The sequence below is a fragment of the Mustela erminea genome, chromosome 14 (genome assembly GCF_009829155.1).
Source record: "Mustela erminea isolate mMusErm1 chromosome 14, mMusErm1.Pri, whole genome shotgun sequence".
Classification (NCBI taxonomy): Eukaryota; Metazoa; Chordata; class Mammalia; order Carnivora; family Mustelidae; genus Mustela; species Mustela erminea.
The window spans coordinates 77,928,978-77,946,770 of NC_045627.1; the positions used below are offsets into that span (position 1 = coordinate 77,928,978).

The 17,793-nt window shown below is 42.0% G+C and overlaps 1 protein-coding gene across 5 annotated transcripts in view; it reads right to left on the reverse strand.

Annotated features, from left to right (window-relative positions):
* GFRA1 (GDNF family receptor alpha 1) overlaps positions 1-17,793 on the reverse strand; it is a 202,833-nt gene that overhangs the window by 141,458 nt on the left and 43,582 nt on the right. The gene's annotated exons all lie outside the window — the stretch shown is intronic.

The following is a 17,793-nucleotide window of genomic DNA, read 5'->3' on the forward strand; positions in this document are numbered from 1 at the left end:
AGATTGGAGAAGGTTGGGTCCCTCATCCAAGGCCACGGAGGAGTAAGCAATAGGCTCAGCATTGAACCCAAAGATCTGATTCCAAAACCCGTCTCCTCACCCACCACTAAGTGTCTGACTGGTTTATATATAACACAAAAGCAACAATGCCACACAACAGAAGAAACAGAGGAATCATCTACAAATATACAAGGGTTCCATATTTAAATCCCAGAAAAAAACATTCGTATGAATTCTCTGCTTCATAACTCGCAACTAATGTTACCATGTCTTCACATTAATCCTAGGTCAAAGTCTGTTAAAAGATGAAAAAATATTAATTTTTTTCAACAAATACTGGGGAGGCCACATGCCAAGCACTCTGTCTGGCCCTGGGAAACATACGTCTAGCAAAAGGCATAAATGAACAAGAAGTCACTAATATCCCCTAAGGGTAACCACCAACAAGGCATCTAACAGCTTACATTCACTTTTTCCTGTTTATAGACTTTATATAAATGGACTCATATGTTATGTATTTTTTGCTTTCTGTCTTTTTTGGGGTTTTTTTGCTGCACAGCAATTGTGGGAGTCACCCATGCCCCATGTAGCATGTAATAGTGGATCATTCATTCTCTTTCCCATGTAGTATTCCACAGTGCAATTATGCCCTAATTTATTTTCCCCTTGTAATCTTAATGGACATGTGGATTGTTTTCAGTGTTTGACAGTTAGGCATGGTGATGAGTCTGTTTGTACATATCTTTTGGTGAACAGATGTGCAGACGTCAGGTCCTTTTCATTCAGGCTCGTCCTGCTTCTACTGCCTCCCAGTCACCCCAGAAGTACTCTTGGCCGCTCACATCTCTGACTCAGTAACTTCAAGATGGAAGACAGTGCTGGTAGGAACACAGTCCCACCCAGACGTGAGCCAATGCCTGCCCTGCTAATGGGGCTGCAGATAGGTACAAAACTTCTGGAAGAGAGCTTGACAAGATGTAAGGAAGTGCTAACTATATAGTCCTTGACCTAACTGTACTGCTTTCAGGAACTTAATCTAAGGAAATAACTCGAGGCACTGAGTAAGTCTACAAGGATGTTCATCGCAGCATTGTGTATAATGGCAAAATGATGGATATTGACTGTTTGTCCCCAGGGAATCAAACCACAAATAATTTATCCCACACGATGGATTATGGTGCAGCCATTTAAAATGATTATTTAAAGACTTAGATTGCATTTGAAGGAAAAGAAATCAGACAGCAACGTGAAACATGTATCCTGAGCCCACTTTCGTGGGTGTATGCCTGCGTCTATCTCCATGCAGACAGACAGCCATGGAAATGTTTGTCTTCAGTGATGAAATGTGGGGTCACATCTTTAAAACTTACGTAAGCACTTCTGTATTATTTTAGTTTTTTAACAACGCCATGCTTTTCATCTATACTCTGAATTTTAAAACTTTATCTTCATATTAAAAACTACATAAGAGGGGCACCTGGGTGGCTTAGTGGGTTAAAGCCTCTGCCTTCGGCGGCTCTTCATGATCTCAGGGTCCTGGGATTCACATCGGGCTCTCTGCTCAGCAGGGAACCTGCTTCCCTTCCTCTCTCTCTGCCTGCCTCTCTGCCTAACTGTGATCTCTGCCTGTCAAATAAATAAATAAAATTTTCAAAAAAAAAAAAAAACTACATAAGAACTGTATCGTCAACATCGAATTTGCTGCCATTCAACAGCTACAACATCAGCTCCTTACTTACAAGGTCACAGAGAGTGGAGACGAAAGGGGCACATGCACCTTTCAAAGAAGAAATACGCACCTGGTAGACTGAGCAGCCCACAAGGACAGAATCCCCGTGGGAGCAGTTCTCATTCTGCTGGTGCAGATGTGATGCTCGCGAGGGACATCTTTCATAAGCCATACACAAGCTCCCCAGGGCGCAGCCAGGCTGTGGCTCAGGGATCACAGGCTGTAGGCTCACGATGCCCAGGGAGCAGGCTAAGAACACCACCCCATCCCTCATACTCACAAAAGCTAACTGGGATTGTAAATGGGCATAGTGGTCTGTTACAAGACAGCCGGCTCTGCCCTAACATATATAAGCAGTATATTACCTCCTAACTTCAATCATTCTTCATTGACACAGGTTTTGACCCAGCAGTGTGTGGCTAGCACTGCCCCCACAACTCCATACTGTCCGGAGACCATGAGATCCAGACCACATGTGGCTTCCTAAATACACCTGCCACATGCATCTGCTGCCTGGAACGCACCATCAGAACCACCCACCCTCTGACCAGCCTGCACACCGGAAGGAGCCCTCCTCCTCACCCTTCCAATGTTACAGCCACTGCGAAGTTTCACACAGCCTATCCCCACAGACAGGAAGTCACTGTTTCCACCTCTGTGCCCCTAGAGTAATGTGTGCACGTTGCAATTACCGCTCATATTATAATTAGTTATTTATGTAGACCGTGAGCTCCCGAGGACAAGAGTTACGTGTTTTAATCATCTTTGTGGGTCCTCACTGCCTGGTGTGGTATGCTCCCACACGGGAAGGAAGGAAAGAGGGCTAGTGTGTCTCAGTGCTCATCTGGTCCAACCCCCTCACTTTACAGATGAGGACACTGAGTCCCACAGAAGTAGGAGACTCTTCCCAAGATCACACATGGCCCTAAAGACTCAGCGAGGACTACATGAGATCCATTTAACCTTAATGAAGCACAAAAGCTCATCCTATTATTAGCAAAGTACAAATTAGAGATTTATCATTCTCCTCTAATGAATCCGGACAAAAATTTCCAACCTTGAAAACATCAGTGAAATAAGATTAGTCTCTCAAATACGGATCCAGTCTCGACATCCGTCCAGGATCCTCACCCTCTCCACGGCTTTTGACAGGGATGGCTTCCTTCGAAATTCAGTACTGATTGGAGTCACTGGAGAGTATCAGGGGAGGGGAGGGAAGAACTTCAGGCAGGGATTTAGTCACGTTATTCCTTCCAGCTTCACTGTATATTTCATGCTTTAGCAGATAAATCTGCATAGAGTGCTATTCATGTCTTCTAATTCCAAAAAGCTCTCTTGATTCTCATATAGGCTATTTTAGATTTAAGGAAAAAAAAAAGTTTTTCAGCTTCATTTACATTTTGCACCTTTTCATTCAAATGTAAGTTTTAATAAACACTAGTATAAATATTACAACAATTTTGCACATGAGTTATCTTGTAATTTACACTCTAAATTTATGTCTTTTGTAGTCTGTGGCATAAATCATTCCGTTCTTAGCATTAGTTAGCTCTTTCCTCTGGATAATAACGGCTTGGGCACCGTCTTCAAAATTTCACTTTGCTAGACTGAAACAGCCATCTAGACCCGGGCTCAAATGATTCATGGACAGAAGAACCAAAAACAAGTAAGAAGAAGGTAAATCCTGCGCTGTTTGATTACATTTTACCTTCCCACAAATTCCGGCTCTCAGGAGATATTAGCCACAGAAACACTCTTAACATCATGTACTCTGGTGTTTGTGCCCATCACCCCCAAGTCAAAGGGACTCATCACTCATAAAACTCAAACGGTCTCAAACCTGAGTGTGATATTTGCCTTGCAGGCTGACCGATCACGAGGAATCATACGGTAGTTGATCACTTACACGCTCTGAACTTGAAGTTCCTTGTTGATGACCCAGGGATATTTCAATGCCCGCACTTTGGTCTTGGGCAGTATTTAAGTTAGATCATTTACACAAACGTTCTCCCATCGGCTGCTGTGAACACTCACTCTGAGGGTAACACCCAGCGCCATCTTTCCTGCTCTCCCAGGAGTGGGGAATCACACAAGCACAGAGCTGGGAGGTGCCAGCAGCCACCCAGCCACGGCCAGGTTGAGGCCAAAGGACACCAGAGACGCTTGTGCAGAGGAAATAAACCCCTGCAGACAACGCTCTGCTCACACTCAGTTCCCTCAAGCCCAGCCATTCACGTGAACAAAGGCAGCCTGTTTTCCAGCCCTTCCCCCACCCCCTGGAGCCATTCGGTCCTACAGATAGAAGAAAGGCCAAGGAGAAGTGGGTGACTCAGCTGTGGGAAGAAGAAAGTGAGAGGGAACGCATATTTGTCTTTCTTAGCCTCCATGTCCAGTTTCTTCCATTAGGAGTGAGCATCAGGGGTACTTGCCCTCCTCTCGCACAGCTGCTGAGAGATTCACACCCCAGAGATCTTTAATGCACTGAGTCCTCCAGAGACAGGGCCATAAAAAGACTAGATTACTTACTTATTATTATTAATAAGTTATGGCAATTAGGCTGGGTGATTCCTAAACGTTGCTGATTAAAAACTTTCTTGAGTGCTACTCATTCACATGGCTAGTGTTTACCTCTATTAAAAATGATTTAACTACACTCTGGGCGAACCCCTCTCTTGTGCCTGGGTTAATAATTAGCAGTGCACCGAGCCACGCGGGTTAAGTGAGTTGGCTCTCCTTTATTTATCTATTGCTTTATTTTATGGGGAGAACTGGATGGCAGTCTTATTGCCCATTCAGTTTGCTAGGAATAATTTACTATTTCAATCCACAGTCCATGGCTATGGTTAGAGAAACCTTCACTATTATTACAATATCACACTTAGCCCACACCCCACAGTATTCAAGATATGCCAAACAGTGAAAGTGTGCCTGACTTCCATAAGACTAGGGGAGGGAAAGTTACCAGTTCTCAAACAATGTAATCATACTACTCTTTCAATTTTGCTTTCTTTTCTAGGTTAAATTATATATGAGGGGAGTTTAGTTTCTTGAAAATGCATGCACTTAACTCCCATTTAAGAAGTCTCACCTGGGGAGATAGCTGTCTTGTGAGTCCTCCTGTGGTTTGAGCTACAGAAAGAAAATTCTCTTTCAAGTACAAGTGCTTTTACAGTAAAGCACTGTAAATTTTACTGGGACCCACTAACCAGGGGCCAAGGGAGGGACATAGGGAACAGGTGAAATGAACGAGGCTTTCTTGAATGGGCTAAGGTTCACCATTAACCAAAATCAGTTTCAAGACAGAGCTACCCCCTCACCAAATTTCAAAATCCAGCCAGCTTTACCCATGAATATGAAGAGTAACTAGAATTCAGTCTGCATACTGCTGTAAATCTCTATGAATGAAGTGAATTCTTTCTTTTCTATGTTGAAAAGTGGGCACACCAATGCCTCCTCTCTCGTCTTACACCAGCACTCCAGAGTAGTTCTCTTGATATTGATAAAGCCAAGGTTCAAAAAATGGCAGGTGGGTTTCCCAAGGAGGGCTGCGCTAATTCCTCCTCTCTCAGATATGATCCACTGCCATGTTACCACATAATTATGGCCACTGGATCCCATGACCTAAGACTGGGTCCTAGCCCCCAGCCAGGGGTAACCTCCTGTAGCCAGTGTTCCCATCTATAAACCATGAATGGGAGAGATAAGCTTCTTCCCTACCTTGAGGCTATGATGAGGATCAGGTTGGGTAATTTAATCAGAATAGAGAGAGGGACTTTGGCATCAGATCAAAGCAGCTCAAATCCTTGCTAGTTCACCATCCTAGCCATGTTGGACTAGCTATTTAACCCCCCTGGGTCTTAGTTTTTTCATTTATAAAATATAAAAATATAAAAATAAAAAATATAAAAATAATATAACTTTCTTTTTAGACTCAAAGGGATAGCCAAGATGCATGTGAAGCAATTAGCACGTACTAGCTGGTTTATGGTACATGTTCAATGAGTGAAAGTTAATGTTATTGTAATAATAAGCAATAGGATAGCATAGAAAAGAGCTCAGGTCTTGAAGTCAGAGCCGGTTCCACGCCTGACTGTGTGACCTTGGGCAAATGACTTTAACCTTCCCAAGCCATGCATTTCTCATTAGCAACATACAAATTAACAGTAGCTCACTTCTGTGCTACCTCCTCATGCTGTGGAGATTAAATGAGGTAATATATATAAAAATGCACTGTAACTAGTACTCCAAAAGAATTCTATAAACTGTAGGATTATTAGTCAACACACATGTATTGATGGACTACTATTTGAGAAGCCTTCATGACTTGTATAGGACTGGAAAAGTATCGGGGGAAAAAAAAACATTAAAATAAAATGATCATTTTAATTCCTTCTTGTCATGTAGCTACATGCCATTAAGAAACTCTAAAGCCATTCTCAAATATTACGCGATGAATGAACTATTTTTAATGTGTGAAATCAGAGACCCAAGGACGTCCTATCTCCAAACACTTGTGATCTGAAGAGTTGTGCCTGAAACTCAGAAGTTCCACAAAGCCAGGGCCTGGCCTTTCTCTTTTGGCACCACTCACCCTTCTGAGATTGCCTATCTCTTCTAGACCTGTCATTATTTCTCAAGGTCACCATGTAAAGGGCTCACCCAGCCCTGCCCTGAGCTTTGACTCAAGTTTGAAACCACACTCCCAGAAGCCTAGGGTTCAAAGAAGGTAGGGGCATGGGGACAGCAGGATTAAGACCCATTCTGCTGGACACAGTAGAGTTCTATGAAGAATTTGCCTTTAAGAATAAATAAAGGGTTCTGCTGCTTGATTAAATAAATTTTAAAGTCTGAACACAACAGACCACTTAAGTGGAGCCCCTTCCTATCCAGGTGCAAGTCTGTGCTCTCCTGGAGTACGGCCAGCGCCAAGGCTCCTCCAGAGCCCCGGCATGGCCTCCATGGCACCACCCGGAGCTGTGATTAGTCTCCTGTGTCTCCAAAGCCAGACAGCTCAGGCAGCCGTGTGGCCACGAGCCCATCTCCACACTCCTCCTGTCTCCCCCAGGCTCCCTCAGGCGGCTCGAACTGAACGCAGCCCCCTGAGTCACGGTGACTGGGCACTAGGCCTCCCTCCTCAGTCTCCAGCCCTTGATGCCAAACACTCACCCATTCTTTCATGCGCGTAGGCCTCGTTATCTCCCTCTGCTTTTTCTTCACTGTCTCCCTCTGGGTGCTGGCTAGGGAAAGTTCTACGGTGTTCCTTGCTCCTGTACTCTCCTCACCTTCTCTCATGTTAGAAATGAAGACCAACACGTTGCCTGTCATTGGCAGACCTCTGAAGGCACGTGGCAGTCAGTAAATGTCTTCTAGTATTTGTGAGTAAGAAAAAAATTTTTCTTAAAGCCCTGAAGTACCTTCCTGCTACATTTTCTAGGGAATGTGCTACCAACATCCATCTTGGGCCGCGTGCTTGTAACCCATCAGCCAGCCCTGACTTGGGGAGGCAGTGTAAGAGATACAAGCTAGGAAGCCCTGAAGATTTTTACGACAAGCTACTCCTAGTATATCTCATTCCTAGCACAGAGGGATAAAGCTCTTAACTACTGAAAGAACATAAAAAAATAGATTTAGGAATAATACTTTTTATGATTGCATTCTGTATACTGTGAAAGTTATGTTCGAATGTGCTAGTACTTTATGGAGCTGATAAAGGAGAACAGTATGGCTTCCCAGCTAACAGTGTATTTTATATCCATTTAAAATGTTTTCTCTTAAATCGAATTACTTTTTGAGTAATTATAATAAGACTAATCTGGGCTTAATGAATTCATGTACAAATACTTTAGACTGCATTATTAAAACCTCTATGATATGAAACTATATTAAACTCAATCCCTCCAGCAACCAGCATTTTTCTTGGAAAAGGAAAGCATACATGACTTTCTCTGAATTCTTTTAAATCAGCTAACTGAGAAATCACAAGAAGCCACGTTGATAGCTCAAACAAAAGAAGAGTTTGATAAATAATACTGTTCTAATTTCCCCAAACTTACATGTCTGAATATTAATTGGGGGGGGTCACAGAAAGGTTTGTTTTTTTTTTTTTTTTAAGACTTTATTTTTTTGACGGACAAGAGATCACAAGAGAGGCAGGCAGAGAGAGAGGAGGAAGCAGACTCCCTGCTGAGCAGAGAGCCAGATGGGCTGGATCCCAGGACCCTGGGATCATGACCTGAGCCGAAGACAGAGGCTTTAACCCACTGAGCCACCCAGGCGCACCAGAAAGTATTTTTATTAGGCATCCACGTATGCAAAGGGCTGAAGAGGCGGGCACCTTCCAGAAGAAATTAGTTTGGCTCTGATTAGCAATACTAAGACCACTATTGGTATTTAAAAAAAAAAAAAAAAAATCAGCCTACAGCAATCAAGCCTTATGTTCTAAAAAGTCTCCCAACACAATGGCCTAAATATCTGGATTCTATCCGCAGTAGAGGCAAAGCCACTCATCTCTGGGATTTGATTCCTCCGGCTACAATCTGGTTTGATCTCTGAGGTCCCTTCTAGTTCTAAAGCATGATGGTTTTAAGTTGAAAATTACACACATTATATCAAATGTGCTCTTATGGCGTACAGCTTATTCATCATCGTACCCCTGTTAAATTACATTCACAGAAAAAAATTTTCATTCCCTGCATTTCACATATATCCACAAACATATCCATAATACAGCTGGTGGTTTCTAATTTATCCCATGATATTATCTCAGGAGTAAGGTCTTTTTTCCCATTACACATAAATTATAAACCTTCTGAAATCTTTAAGGTTTTCATGCTGTCTTCCATCAATTTTTATGCCCCCCACCCAACATATACTTCCCAAAAGATGTTCTAGCCATTCTGTTTCCAAGTCAACTGACTTCAGTACCTGTATGTTCCTCACGCAGGTCTGGGAGAGCCAGGCTTTGATAAGATTGGTTGCCCAGATTTCTAAACTCAAACTAGATGTTTACAAATGTCCAACAGGATATGTCTCTCTCTTTGCCAGGTGATCGTTACCAGGATAGACAACTTTTAAGTAAACATAAGACAATGGCCATCATCATTATTCTGATGGTTTGGCACAGATTACTATCAGGAGAGCTCCCAGGAGCCAGAGACAATTAAAGTCTGAGTTCGGAGAAGCTCCCCCCAGCATCAAGCATTGCTGATTAGAATGATTTAGGAAGTGAATATATTTTGGCAAACTGGCCTACATCTTCAGGGAGAACGTTTGGCCACGGGAAACACTCTGGCCCGACCTCAGTTTCAGCCTTGCCCTACCAAAAAGCCTCGGGATAAATGGGGACAAATCATTTACGCACCCTAGGTCCCAAAGGGGGTTTGACTAGAACACCTCTGCCATTCTTTCCAGGTCTATTGTTCTCACCTGAACGTCCCAGGAACCCTTCCTGGGGACTCAGCTATACACCCCAGATCACCTGCCTGTCCCCCTGGTGCACTAATGCACTCTTGCCATTTTCTCTCTTTCTCTCCGCCTGAGCTGGAGGTACCAGGATGCCAGGGATGTTCTGTCCATCAGAATCCCAAGGTCTGAGGCAGAATACTGGAGTATAGTGGACACATCTTCATAGTAATAATAACTAAAATGCTTTCAGAGTGTTCAATGTATCACCCACTATTTTAAGTATTTCACACAGATTGCCTTAATCCTCTCCATTCCCTGAAAAGTTAGCAATCATTATTATTCTCATTTTACATACACAGAAACAGAGGAGCAGAGAGGTTAGCTGAAGTTACCAAAGGTCACAGGGAAGCAAGTGATCTGGCTTCACACCCCAGCTCCTAACCCTGACGCTACACTGTCTCTTAATGAATGGCCAATATGGATAGACGCGTGGAAGCTTAATGGCCCAAGTACCTCAGTCCTTCAAACAGTTCAGGGAGTTAGCACAAGCCATACCCATAATTTTTTTTTTCATATCCGCAGCCCCATAGTTCCAGAATGCCAACCACAATTTTTTCTTTACCTTTATTATCTGTGGATTTGGGGTCCCATTGTGGAAATCACCTGGGTGAGCCCTGACTTTGTTAAAACTTTACAAATAATCTTAAAAAAAAAAAAAAAAAAACTACAATCTCTGTAGGTTTATGGCAACCGCTGAGGTAAAGGAAGGATATGGGGACAAGACGCAGAGCCAGATGTAAGGCTAAGGATTCTAAGAAGAGGCTAAGGAAAGGGAGAATGATTCAACACGGGGCCGCACACCAGAGTGACAAAGATCAGTGCGGCTCACAGACGGTCATGTCCTTTCTCCCAGGGAAAGGAGAAAGGGAGAGGTAAGGGGACGGAAAGAGGTAGGGTGGGAGGAAGTGTGTTGTAGGCTGTACTCATACGGGCTCTGCACCCACAGGCTTGGAGCCGGGAGCTCGTTCGGCCACTGGCCAAGTTCACTGCCCCCTCCGAGGCTCTGCACCCCCACCGGGTACCCTGGGAGCCACAGATGCTCTCACGGGGATTCAACCTCATGCAGCTCCTAAAGCCAACAGCGTCCCGCACACAGAAGGTTCTTAGAAGCAGGTGTTTGGGGCAGAGACTTGTGAGAAATGAAGTTTCCTAATATCACGAAATCAACACACTCTTTTGGACCCCTAGACCCCGTGCTTATTGTGATGAGTAAAACATACTTGCAGGGATCTGAATGCAAAAAGCCTGCTCTCCATGCCCAGCAGCCCCCTGGTCAGACTTGTTCCCGAGGAAGCAAGATCAATGTTTATTTTGCGAGCAAACATTAAGCCCTGAAGTATGACCCCATACTCTATATGACATACATGCCAGTATCTTGCCGAGAGAGGTGGGAGCGAGTAATTAAATATGAACGACAGGTACTTCATGAACCTTTCAGCGTGTGGGTCTTTCTTCTGGAAGGCAGTACGTTTTTTTAAAGTCGTCTGTTCACAGGCTTGGTAGATAACGCGCTCCTCTCTCTTCCCCATCATGCCCACGCGTGGCAGGACCTCACGCCAGGCTGAGCTCTTCTGCAGGGGGGCCGGGACCCTTCAGGGGGCAGAGGACCAAGAGAGCTGAGGACCTCCCGATCGGCCTCTGCAGCTGTAAGCTTTTATCCTTGTGAGGAAGAGCCGGCAAGTAATAAATGTTGGCACCACACAATACACCCCACTGGGCTGCTTTTCAGAATGACAAGGCAAAGTTCACTCGGCAGCTTAAGATTCTTTTAAACCTGTATGATATTATTCACTGGCTTAGCACAGTCATGAGATGTAAATGTCGTCTCATGAAGGATTTGCGCTGTTGGCTGGCCCTGAAGGAAATGGTCCCAGCATCTTACAGAGCTTGAGAAATTTTAAGCATGCTTTCTGTATAATATGTATACATAAACACACACACACACACACACGTGCACCCTGTGCATACACAGGGTGTGTGTGTGTGTGTGTGTGTGTGTGTATTTTTTTCCAGCATCCTATTATTCTTCAAATCCAGAAGCTGGGTTCTAGCTCCAGCCCTGTCCCTAACTGTTCATGGCTGGCTCTTAGTCCCTCCTGGAGTCCCTCAGTTTTCTCACCTGTAATTGAGGATAAAGCCAAACTTTACTGTTTTTCCGACAAAAACATAAGATAATGGATGTAATCACACCCAGAAAAAATAAAGTTAAAATTTTTGATGCCTTTTTAGCATTCCGTGGAGCTGATGTACTGTATTAAGCCTAAAAGAAGCACCTAAAAGAAGCTAAAACTCAGATCCTACAGACAGTTTATGATAAAAAGGAGTGTCAGACACACGCAAGGCAAAAGTGTTCAATTCTTCAGAGAAAGTAAGACAGCAGAGTGAGGAAAGAAGAAATCTCAGGAATGGGGCTTCATGGACCAGGTCCAAACTAAGTTGGATCGTGAAGGGCAGTCTGAAACAAAGCCAACATTTATTGAGTCTTTATTTCTAAGGGTCCTCTTTAGAAATTATAGAATATATAGAGAGATTATATAGAAAATTATAGAAAATATATAGAAATATATAATTATATTTATGTATAAAATAGATAATATATATTTTGTTTATATATTTGTATATAAAATTTATTTATATATAAAAATATATAGAAATATATAATTATAGAAAATATATAGAAAATACAATGCTCTCCAAAACTCTGTGAATTAAATATCATTTTCTATCTTCTTTTTATTAATAAGTTAATTTGCCAAAGATCCCAGCAGCAATCTCACTGTAGGACACTTCCTCGTCACCAGGGCACTGTAGAACCAAGAAGTGGAAATGAGAGAAAAGGGAGAGACAGGACAAGTGACTCCAAAAAAAAATAGAATGGGCTCATGGGAAGCCAGAAAAGACCTAAGGAAGTGGAGATACATGCTGTATTCACAGACTGGAAAGCTCAATAATGTTAAGATATCCGTTCTCTGCAAATTGATCCATAGATCCAACACAATCCCAACTGTAATTCTGCCAGACTTTATGCAGGAAGTGAGAAGCCAATTCTAAAATTTATAAGAAATACAAGAATTAAGAATAGCCAGTCATCTTTCAAAAAAAAAAAAAAAATAAGAGCAGAGCAAAGTCAGAGGACTAACACCACTCGACTTCAAGACATATAATAAAGCCACAGTAATCAACAGAGAGTGTTACTGGCATTAAGACAGACAAGTCGATCAATAGAGTAGGATAGGGAGCACAGAAACAAACCTGCATTTTTACAATCATTTGATGTTTGAGAAAAGAGTCAACTCAATCCAATGGGGAAAGGCAAGTCTCTTCAACAAATGGTACTGGAGGATCCATAGAGAGAAAAATAAACTTAACACCTGCCTCTCACCACACACAGAAATTCATGATATGTCCTAGACCTATAAATAAATGCTAAAACTATTATTTTTCTAGGAAAAAGCATAAGAAAATATTCTAGTGTAGGAGTAGGTAAAGATGTCTTAAAAAGTATTCTGAAAGCAACAGCAATAAAAACAAAAAGAAGTTAACTTTCATCAAATTTTAAAACTCTGCTCAATAAAGGACATCATTAAGAAAATGAATAATGAGCTATTTGGGGGAGAAAATATTCACAAAACCTGTATCTAACAAAGGTCTGGTATCTAGTATTTGTAAAGAACTCCTTCAACTCAGTAATAAAAAGACAAACAATGCAACATTTAAAGTGAGTGAAACACCTGAACAGACACTTCACAAAGAAAAATATACAACTGATCAATAAGCCCGGAAAGAAGTGTCTAACATCGTTAGTCATATGGGAAATGCAAATTACAACCGTAATAATGGATCAGTATGCACTCACCAGAATGGCTAAAATTAAAGAGACTCACAACATCTAATGTCAGTGAGGATTCATAAATTGCACCTGAAACTCCCCATTGTTAGTAACAGTGTAAAATGGCATTACTTTGGGGAAAGGTCTGGTAATTTCTTAAAGACTACACATATACCTACACCATGATCCCACAATTCTGCTCTAAGGTATTCACTCAAGAGAAATGAAAACATACATCCACAAAAATAATGTGTACACAAATGTTCATAACAGTCAGAAATAGTCCACATGTCCATCAACAGGAGAATGGATAAACAAATTTAATTATATTCATATAATAGAGTACCATAATATAAAAAATGGAAATAGTGATATATACAACAGGAATAAATCTCATTAATATCATGCTGAGCAAAGGAAGCCTTACACAAAAGAGGACATACTGCCTGGTTTCATTAATATAAAATTCTAGAAGAGGCAAATGAATCAATGGGTGAAAACAATGGCAGTACTCCCCAAACTGATCCACAGATTCAACACGATCCTATCAAATCCAGCTTTCTTCACAGAATCTGGCAGGGGATCCTAAAATTCATATGGAATATTAAGGAATCTTGAAGAGCCAAAACAATCTTGAAAAAGGAGAACAACATTGGAGCTCTCATACTCCTACGTCCCAATTTCAAAACTTCCTACAAAACCATTGTAATCGGGATGCCTGGGTGGCTCAGTGGGTTAAAGCCTCTGCCTTCGGCTCAGGTCATGATCCCAGGGTCCTAGGATCAAGCCCCACATTGGGCTCTCTGCTTTGCAGGGAGCCTGCTTCTTCCTCTCTCTCTCTGCCTGCCTCTCTGCCTACTTGTGATCTCTGTCTGTCAAGTAAATAAGTAAAATCTTTAAAAAAAAAAAAAAAAAACCACTGTAATCAACACAGTGTCACATGGGTTAGACACATAGATCAATGGAACAGAATTGAGAGCCCAGGAAAAAACCTTCACTCACATTTATAATCAACTGAATTTTGGATAATTCCATGGGGAATTATGGGGGAAACATAATCTTTTTAACTAATAGTGATGGGACAGCTGGATATACCCATGTGAAAAACTGGACTCTTATTTCACACTACATATAAAAATTAACTCAGAATGGATCAAACATATAACAAAACTACAGAACTCTCGGTATAGTCACTATTCATATTTTGCCATGTTTCTTTCTATGAATATTCTTCTCATGAATATGTATTTCTTGCTTTTTTCCAGTTGAGATTACAATATAACAATATGTCAGTGTTAATACAAAACACTTTATATGTATAATTCTGAAGAATAATTTAGGTAAGCACTAATTTTTCCTCTTTAAAATCATTCTCCTACCTTTGGACACATATTTCCAATTTCTTGCGTTAAACTGAAATTGAGGGGCACCTGGGTGGCTCAGTGGGTTAAAGCCTCTGCTTTTGGCTCAGGTCATGATCTCAGGGTTCTGGGATCGAGCCCCACATCAGGCTCTCTGCTCAGTGGGGAGTCTGCTTCCCCCTCTCACTCTCTGTCTGCCTCTCTGCCTGCTTGTGATTTCTGTCTGTCAAGTAAATAAATAAAATCTTAAAAAAAAGAAAAAAACTGAAATTGAGATCAGGAAAAAAAAAAAAACTCTTAAAGGGCTAAATCTTTGTGGATAAATATTTGTACCACTGAGCTGTATTGAGCTGAGAATTTAAATGAATGAATATAGTTTCTTAACTATGACATCAAAAGCACAAGCAATGAAAGAAAACACAGAGAGCCTAAAAATTAGAAATTTCGTGTATCGGGGAGCATTTCTCTACTTAGAAGGGATGCTGCCCAAGTCATAAAGGGATGCTGCCCAAGTCACTTAATAAAGCCAACTGCATCTTTAAAAAAAAAAAAAAAATCATGTCTCAGAGAGCACCATCGAGAAAGTGAAAAGACAACCCACAGGATTACAGAAAGTAACTGCTAATCATCTATCTGATAAGGCGCTCATATCTAGACTACGTAAAGAATTATTATTACTTAAAAATAAAGAGAGCAATAGCCCAATTAAAAAATGGGCAAAGAATCTGAATATACATTTCTCCAAACAAGGTACATAAATGGCCAATAAGCACATGGAAAGTCTCTCAATGGCATTACGCATCAGGACAACACAAATCAAAACCACAGCAATGTAACACTTCACAGCCACTAGGACGGCTATCTGCAAAACAACAGTCAATACCCAGTGTTAATGAAGAGCGGTAGAGACTGGAACACTGCTGCTGGGAATTCGAAAATACAGACTTGGGAGAAGAGTCTGGCATGACCTCCAAAGGTCAAATAATGAGTCACCATATGATCTTCATTCAAGTCCCAGGTATACACCCAAAAGAAAGGAAAACAGATAAGGGGCCCTTGGGTGGTTCAGTCAGTTAATCATCCAACTCTTGATTTTGGCTCAGGTCATGATCTCAGTGTTGTGAGATTGAGCCCTGCATCAAGCTCTACACTGGGTGTGGAGTCTGCTTGGGATTCTCTCCCACCCCCCTCGCTCTGCTCACTCTCTCTCTCTCTCAAGAAAAAAAAAAAGAAAGAAAGAAAGGAAAATGAAAGAAAAACAAAAAGGAAAACATATGTCCCCACAAAACCTTATATATGACTTCTCACAACAGCATGAGTCATAATCACCAAAAAGTGGAAACAACCAAAATGGCCGTCAACTGGTAAATGGGTATTTCCAATGATGAGCTATGCCAACCTCTGCCTCTCGGGGCCACAGCTGGGCAAGCCAATCTCATAACTGCATCCAACTCTTCATCTTATGAACACCATCTAAATAAACTCACGTGCTTGGATGTTGGCACCATGCTGCGTACTGGGCACAGATGAAAGACAGCATCTCCTCTCAAGGAATCGCAGCCTGGTGCCTCAGTCTACATCCAGCCATGGGCGGCCACAGAGCCCTGGAACATGGGGAGTCTGAACTGAGATATGCTCTGGGTATAAAACAGATACTGCATTTCAAAGACTTGGTCAGAGAAAAAAGTAGAACAGTTAATAATTGTTTATACTGAATTACATGCCGAAATGATATTTTGGATTAATGGGGTGAAATTAAATGTTAAAGTTTATTCATCTGTGTTTTTTTTCTTTACATTTGAATATGGTACAGAAATTTTTAAGTGACATATATAGCTTTGTACTCTTGGGTAGTACTGGTTTAGATTTTTAAATATAAATAAATCATTGAAATTCTCCTGGTCCCCTGTGCGTTAGAGGATCATTTCATGCAGACTCTAAATGGTGATTAACTTTGAAGTCCACTCAGCAGTTATAAAATGCTTGCTGCCCTGCAATTATGAAGGCACAAAAGGTTCCTTGTTTGCTGCCCTCTGCCAATTGGTCCCTTGGACTAGAGTCGAAGATGTTCAGCACGGCCTTTAAACATTGGTGTGCCCAAGTCGTTACAAAGCACAAATGTTTCCCAAATAAGGCAGGCCCAAAAAACTTTGCCTGAACTCTTTAAGACTCATGATCAAAAGGACTGCCTTTTAAAATGATGGAAGATCGAACTGAGATGACAGACCCCCATTCACAGAGAGAGAACTTTTCCTAAGAGGGGTTTCATCTCAAAGGGGCTTTGCATGTCATCTGGGAGGCTTCCCCTGGGCACGCCACACTTGTGAACCCTGAATGGTTCAGGCAGGTTTCTGCTTCTCCTTCTCCAAGTCTCTCTTTGATCTTCATGTCCAGGTTAATAAGAACAGGGTCTGCGAAGCAGAGGCAAGCTCTAGGTCCTGGGCCCTGCTGAAACTTAACACAAAATCCAGAGGTATGTCTGCACCCCAAGAAAGGAAACAGAAATGGACTTCAGTGTGGCTGGTGATAAAGATGTCATCACTGGGCAGCAGAGTCAAGATACCCCATGTTGCTTCTTCTCCATCCCAACAACACCCAAAGAACCCTGTCAAACAACGGACGCTCTCCTTCCTGCACTCTGGAGTTAAGAGATCAGATTTGGAGGCAAAGTAACATGGTCAGAGCTGGTAAGTGGCACAGCCATGACTCCAACTCCATGCTACCTAATTGCAAAGCTACTGTCCTTAACAGGCACCAAGCCATACCATCATGCTCTCATTCCACAAATGCTACTCACTGCTGCATGTTGTGGGATGAGGTGAGGGTGATCTTTTTTAAAACGATGTAAGAACTAGAATCCTGCCTCCGCAAATGAGATACTCTCAAATTCTTGTACTTTCTTCTCTTCAGAGCTTCCAGTAAGTTGCAATAGAAGACAGTTTCATTGACTTGATTGCCTCCATTACAGAATGCATTATGGAAGCCGAGACAAAATTTCTCAGAGTCCTTTCATTTCTTCGGAGAGCTCAACAGGTAGACGTGGAAAGTGGGCTCAATTGTGTGTCCTGTCACATGAGAGACGCTTCTTCTGTGGGCTCATTCGTGAAAGAGTGTGCCGTCAACCACCCCGGCCCCAGCACTGAGGGCAGCACCCACTGTGCTCGGTACCAGGCATATACAAAGCCCAATAGACCATAATCTCTGCCCTCTAGGATATTTCGCAGTAAGTGCCTATCAAGTTATTTTAAAGGGCCTTTGTTTGGGGCAAAGTGTGCTATAAAGAACAGAGCTCATTTCTGGAGCCAGTCTGTGGCTTGAGACATCTTCAAATTATAGCAGTTGTTACAAAATGTACCTGACTTAGAGTTTCAAAAGAACTGGCTGTAACATGGCTATTTCTAGCCGGAGTG